A 7,715-nucleotide genomic window follows, 5' to 3' on the forward strand; every position below is an offset into this window, starting at 1 on the left:
GAAATCTAAAATCCAACAGAACCCAGTTCTTTGAGGCGCGTTTCCTATAATTAAGGGATATGCTTTCGGGTGATTTGCGTTTCCTTTTTCTCCATCCTTGCTGAAGGATTGCAACTGGAACAAGTGGAATCACGGTCAGGGTCCTCCCGTTGTTCATCGATTTTCTCCAGCGGCCCGTGAGACTTGTTACTGTGTTTGGCATATCCAATACATCACGGGTAGCTTTGCGGTGGGGGTGAGGATACTCTTAGTAGCTTGCCAGGCTCTCCAAGAGGGATGGAGGAATCGAACTCCGGTTGGCCAGGTTGGCTGTGTGCAAGGCAAACGCCCTACCTGCTGTGCTATCGCTCCAGCCCGACAAGTGGAATAAGGCAGGGTTTTGTATTGTTTTGGAATAAGGCAGTTTGAAACGGGTTTAATGCCAGCTACGTGTTTTCAAGTTTTTTTATACCAGAATTTTCTATTGTAATGAAATAAAATAGTGGGCTGGAACTATATAAGTTTAAGTGTACGTGTTTTACAGGCTCCGATTTTTGGCATCAATACGTTTTTTAATAATATTTTGCCCAATTCCATATGGTCCCCTGAGTACCGCCAGGAGTGAGTTCTGAGTGCAGGGCCAGAAAGAACCCCCGAGCATCCCCAGGTGTGACCCAAAATGACAAATAAGTGATTTTAAAAATAAAGGTATCCTTTTTCTTTGTGTTTTATCATTTTAAATATTAACAGTGTAGCAAATATAGGTGTGACTCCAACTGGGACCAAGAACTTTTGTTTGTCTAGTTTGAAGGCCACACCCAGCAGTGGTCAGAGGCTATCCCTGGCTCGGTGCTCAGGGATCACTCCTGGCAGTACTGAGCATCAAACCAGGGTTGGTCAGAAGTGGCTGTTTGCAATGATCTATTTCCAGTATAACTTCTCTCACTGGAAGAGATCAGCAATTGTGCAGCCTTCAGAGACACGGTGCCGTGGTTAAGGTGTTTTGCCTTGGTCATGGCTGACCATTCTATCCCCGGGAGCCCTGCCAGGAGTCATCCCTGAGCACAGAGCGAGGAGAAAGTCCTAAGCACCACTGAGTGTGCCCCCACACCAAAAACAACGAAAGTAGTTGTACAATAGTTATTCTGCCCAGATCTGTCTGGAGCTCCATTTAGCATCCAGGAAGTTGGACAGAGTCTGCCCGGAGCATTTTCTCTTCCTTCTCACTCCTGGAATAGGAAAAAAAAAAAAAAGAATATTTTGCCCAGAATTATTTGCATCTATGTCAGTGTGTCTGGGTAGCTGAAGGATAAGATGTAGTCTTCATTGAAACTTTTAAAACAGTATTTCTTGGCATTCAATGAAGTCTAGGGCTTTTTCAGGTTGTCTTATTGTCTGCAAGATTTCTGGAATGTTTTTGCTGAAGTGTACCTTTCAAACTCAAGGTTGAATTCTGTGTAGACATTAAAATGTCTGAAATAAGGTTAACAGCCTTTTATTGTGCCAATTAACTTTTTTTTAAATTTATTTATTTATTTATTGAATCACTGTGGGAAAGGTTACAAAGCTTTCAGGTTTATGTCTCAGTCATGCAAATATCAAACACATTTCCCTTTACCAATACTTATTTTTTACCCTGAAGAACCCCAATAAAACCCCACCCCCCACCCCTCCCCGTCCCTGTGAGGCAGATGAATTCTAGTTAACACTCTATCTGCTTTGATTAGATTCATTGTTTCAATAAAAGATTCACCACTATTATTTAGAGTTTACCCCCCCCCCCCAAATCAGACATGCTGAAAAAGCATTATGAAGTGATTTGCTTTCTACAGCTGGGTTCAAGAATTAAATGTTGGTTTTGGATTTCTGCTATTTTACCTATTGACCCTGGAAGTATTTCTACTGAAAGTCAGATAGTTAAGAAATTGGTTTCTGTGTTCTGGAGTCGTGGCCGTGCTGGAGAGCCGCTCGCGGAGGGCAACCGGTGGCCTCGGTAGGGCGTGAAGGGTGGAGCGAAACGCCTCCCTTCCCATGAGGTTTTAGTCGCCCCCACACCCCCGGCTCATACCTGCTGTCCACAAGGCTCCCATGGGGCCGCCATCTTTCTTTCCAGAGGGAGGAGGGCGGAAGGGAGCAACACCCTTTCCCCTCTGGGCAGAAATGATTGCCTGGATTAACGCATAGTCCTTTCACTTTTCTGCTCCAAGCTGCTGGGTTCTGCATCAGGTCATTGTGCTTCTGGGGCTGTGGCCGTGCTGGAGAGCCGCTCGTGGGGGCAACTGGTGGCCTCGGTAGGGCGTGAAGGGCGGAGCGAAACGCCCCCCTTCCCATGAGGTTTTAGTCGCCCCCACACTCCCGGCTCATACCTGCTGTCCACAAGGCTCCCATGCGGCCGCCATCTTTCTTTCCAGAGAGGAGAGGGCGAATGGGGCAACACCCTTTCCCCTCCGGCAGACTTGATGGCCTGGATCAACGCATAGTCTGTTCACTTTTCTGCTCCAAGCTGCTGGGTTCTGCATTAAGTCCTTGTGCTTCTGGGGCCGTGGCTGTGCTGGAGAGCCGCTCGTGGGGGGCGACTGGTGACCTCGGTAGGGCGTGAAGGACGGACCGGAACGCCCCCCTTCCCATGAGGTTTTAGTCGCCCCCACACCCCCGGCTCATACCTGCTGTCCACAAGGCTCCCATGCGGCCGCCATCTTTCTTTCCAGAGGGAGGAGGGCGGAAGGGAGCAACACCCTTTCCCCTCCGGGCAGACATGATGGCCTGGATTAACGCATAGTCCTTTCACTTTTCTGCTCCAAGCTGCTGGGTTCTGCATTAAGTCCTTGTGCTTCTGGGGCTGTGGCTGTGCTGGAGAGCCGCTCGTGGGGGGCAACTGGTGACCTCGGTAGGGCGTGAAGGACGGACCGGAACGCCCCCCTTCCCATGAGGTTTTAGTCGCCCCCACACCCCCGGCTCATACCTGCTGTCCACAAGGCTCCCATGCGGCCGCCATCCTTCTTTCCAGAGAAGAGAGGGCGAATGGGGCAACACCCTTTCCCCTCCAGCAGACTTGATGGCCTGGATTAACGCATAGTCCTTTCACTTTTCTGCTCCAAGCTGCCGGGTTCTGCATTAAGTCCTTGTGCTTCTGGGACTGTGGCCGTGCTGGGGAGCTGTGCCAATTAACTTTTCTGAATTTTCTCAACACAAACAGTTGCAGCCCTTTATGTGGTAACAAAGCGAATACAAAATGACCAATCCCAGGAAAATGTACAAAATAGCCAGACATTTCTGCTGAAAATGGAGGGAAAATACCTACAGCCTAAGGAAGTATTTCAGGGAGCACTTTGGAAAGTGTTTCAGGGAACATGATGGTGGAAAGTCAGTATACTTGCTATTTTGTTATAATGAGTGTTCACAAAGCTAGTTCTTAGTGATCACTATATGCATTGCATTGCAGAATAGAAGATATTTGGAATCTATTTGATCTATAATAGTAACAAAATGATTTTTCTTTCCTAGAACAACTAGATTCTTCCCTTCTTCTGCACCCTATGCACCCTGCATCCAATACCAGAGCAATAACAGTCAGCTCCTTTTGATTGTTCTGTTGTGAGATAAGAAGGGGATGGGACTCCCATTCTCCCATTCTTGGTTACGGTGCTTACACACTTGGTTGTGCTGTTTGAGGCAGTGGCATACTTTAGTTATCGTTGTTTGCAAATGTACTTGCTGGAGAATCTCAATTTTTAGTTGTATGTATCTGGAGAATCTCAATTTTTAGTTGTATGTATCTGGTTGTAGTGCTTGTTGGGGGATTGCTGTTATGCTCGCACAAGTGCTTGCTAGGGTCTCACTCCAGCCTATACTCGGTTTTATTTGCTGTGTGCAGGATTTAGGCATCTTTCAGTGTTTTGGGTGGGACCATCTTAGCAAAAGCATACTGTCCATTGCAGGAAACCAATTCAATACAGCTTCATCACGAGGATCACGACCATCCTGTTGTTTGTCGATTGCCTCGAGCAGGCCCCAGTAACGTCTCCTTCATCCTAGCCCAGAGATTTTTAAAAAAGTGTCATATTCAAGGCTCTTTGAGGGTTAGGAGAATGAGACCTTTTATTCTTACTGGTATTTAGCATATTGGGTACGCCACGGGGAGTTTGCCAGACTCTGCCGTGTGGGCAGGTTACATTCGGCAGGCTACCATATGTAACAGCTTCATACCTACTAAAAAGTGTTTCCCTACATTTCCAACCATGGGAAGGCACTGGGCTGAAAAATCCCTGATTACCCAGTGACCCTTTACACTCTGGGTGTGTTTGCTTTTTTTTTTCTTACTTAGTTGAATTGTTCTGGGTAAGTATCAGTTGTATCACAAGAATAGCATATTCAAGCTTCCTCTTCCATTGTGGTAGAGAGAATGGTTTCTTTTCTTTGGCTGCTCCATAAATGTAGATGAGAAAGATGGTGTTGTCTTGATAAGACAAGCAAATCAACTGTCCTTTCACTCATTTATTCTTTCAATAGTTTGTTCATCTCTTCAACATCTATTATATCTCTGTTACCACCTGTTAACAAGGGGTGAAGAGATAAGGCCCCCTTTGTTACTCATTTTTTGTCACCTTTATGTTACAAAATAGGCTGTATTGATTGGAGATTTTTTTTATCTATGAAAGAATCCAGGATTCATAGATATTCATATTCGTAGAATATTCATATGTAGAATATTCATAGAATATTCTATGTAGCGATAGCACAGCGGGTAGGGCGTTTGCCTTGCATGAGGCTGACCCGGATTCGATTCCTCCGCCCCTCTCAGAGAGCCCAGCAAACTACTGAGAGTATCCCGCCTGCACAGCTGAGCCTGGCAAGCTCCCTGTGGCATATTCGATATGCCAAAAACAGTAACAACAAATCTCACAATGGAGACGTTACAGGTGCCCTCTCAAACAAATTGATGAACAATGGGAGGACAGTGCTACAGAAAGAATCCAGGATTCTATCAATTGTACCTTAACTTTTAATTCCTTTTGTCTATGATAGGAAAAGCCTTCCTCTTCATTTAAAGTTAATTATATACAATTGGCTGTCACTGAACCCTCTCTCTGACAAGTCTTCAAACAGTTCAAGAATGACTTTGAAGATTTTGGCTTCTCTCCTTAAATGTATTTCTTTTCATCATTTGAAGGACAAACTGTGAGTCTATTCCAGATATAATCCTTAGTGCTATATATTGGTAAATAGCTCATCTATTTTTATATTGCACCTAGATTTCAATTATGAGGTTTTGTGTCAGTTAATAATATCTTTTGCTGTGTGTGAAATATGCTTGGCTTTGATATAAGACAGCACTGTGAAATTAACTTCGCTAAGAAACTATGTGTGCTCAAATCAGCATTATTTACAATAGACAAATGCTGGAAGCAACCGTCCATGGGTGCAGGGAAAAACAAAAATTGATACACACATGTAATAGAATAGGATTTGGCTTTAAAAAGAAGGAAGTTCTAACATAGGATGAACCCTGAGAACTATATGCTAAGTGGAATAAACCAATCAGAAAAGGACAAATATTGTGTGTAATTCCACTTAGATGAGGTACCTGGATGAATCAACTTTATAGACACAGAAAGTAGACTGCTGGTTGCGAAGGGCTGGGAAGGATAAGAAAGATGGCGTTAATGTTCAGTGGGATGGATTTCCATTTGGGAAGATGAAAGGAGTTTAGGAGATGGATGGTGCTGAGGTCACACAACACTGACTGCTGGAAGCTGCTGAACTCAGACACAGAAGAATGATTAAATGGAACATTTGTTAGGTATATTTTACCATGCTTGAACAAAAAACTGCTCAGAAGCTACAGGTTCTTACTAAACAAAGAAATGTACTAGATTTTCCCATAAGTCAGTTATTTAAAAGAAGAATCCTCTCATCCTAGTTAGAAAGTGTCATATATATAATAGAAATGATAGACCATAGACACCTAGGTGATATAATATTTATTCACTACACTAAGAGCTACTAGTAGGGGCCGGGGAGCTAGTGGAGGTGTTAAAGTGTTTATCTCTGGGCTTGTTCTACTTGACAATGCCAGGAGTGATCCTTGAGCACAGAGCTAGGAACCAGCTCTGAACAGTGTGGGGTGTAGCTTGGCCCAAAAACCAAAACAAGAAAGAGTAAATGACTCCCTGATACACACACCTCTCCAAGGCCCACTCTGTTATTGCTATTATATTTCTTGTTCTCCCATTCTGAGTGGGAACTCATCAAATTCATTTTTTTTCTCTGCACTCAGTAAATTCTAGAACAGTATTGGTTTTTGACTACTATAACTTAACAAAAAGTTCTATAAAACTTTGAGGTGAAAGGAGAGGCAACAGTAATGTAGCCTATTTATGTACTTACATGTTTGTTTACTATATGTTAGTGGTAACTTACTTACAATGACCCCTTACAAATGATAACTTAGAAGTCAAATTTAATTGTTCTTAAAGATTGATCACATTGCCAAAGGAAATATTTTCTATAGCTTTAATTATGCCTCCACTTTAAAAGACATACAAATATAACAGCAATGATGGCTTAGGCATTTCTTAAATATCATTTAGTCATTTTACCTGCAAACAATTTTTTTATTTTAATGTAGGAGTATTGCTATTTATTCAGACAATGATTAGGTTGTGATTGAATTGGGCATGAACTCCACTTCCCTGCAAACTTAATAGAGTTACATTCTAGCTCAATGTAGGATAATCTGGGAATATTAGTACTTAAGGTTAGCATGAAATTTGCATTGTCAAGTTGGTGTTCAATCTATTATCTACCTATTTTAACATTAATTATCTTCTACTTGAGTCTTAAAATTAATTGTTTTCTGTAGAAAATGATGAAAATAGAGAAAAATAGAAGTCTTTGTAAAGCATTGGTTTTCCTACGTATCATGCCAGTTTTTATTGCTTTTAAAAGCCAATTTTAGATTTTGCTTGGATTTAATATAGATTTTCTGTGTGTTGCTTTTAGACAAAATATCCTAACAGGAAGTAGTATAAATGTGATAATTAGGACTCAGAGAACACTAAGTTAAAATTCTGGCTCTAGAAATAAAGACAGTGATGTAAGGTTTTGAGTAGTTTGGTGATGGTAGAAGCGGCATAACTTTATTCATCATGAGCATAAGTAGTAACACCTCCATAATAAAAATAACAATAAGTAATGCCTACCTAATAAAAATATTTTAAAAAATTGATTCTACTACCTATGGAATTGAATAGTAATTCCTTTTACATTGAACCCCCAATCTCAACTTCCACTTATGAAAAATGGCAATAACCACAGGTAAACTTATAATAGAGGTGTTGTCATAGCAGTTGCTGTTTATTTACATTTTATAAATATATTAAAGGTTTTGTAAAAATTATTGATTGTATTTAGTCATAATTCACTTACCTATTCTCTTATTTTTGGAGATTAAGATAGTTTTTAGTATCTTTTATAATTCTGCTAAAGAAATTTTGCTTTATTTAAAGTAAAGATAAATAAGCAATCTTACTAATATAGATCTTGGAAAAGAACTTTTAATCAAATTTAGATCTAGTTCAGTGTATTGATTTTAAAAAGCAGAATTATTTGTAAAAAGGAAATTGTGGAGGGGTGGCCACACCCATCACTGTTCAAGGCTTCCTACTGGCTCTGGGCTCAGGGTCACTCTTTGCAGTGCTCAGGGAATCATAGGAGGTATGGGGGGCTGAATCCAG

The sequence above is a fragment of the Sorex fumeus genome, unplaced genomic scaffold, assembly GCF_029834395.1.
Source record: "Sorex fumeus unplaced genomic scaffold, SorFum_2.1 ptg000128l, whole genome shotgun sequence".
In the NCBI taxonomy this organism is placed as follows: domain Eukaryota; kingdom Metazoa; phylum Chordata; class Mammalia; order Eulipotyphla; family Soricidae; genus Sorex; species Sorex fumeus.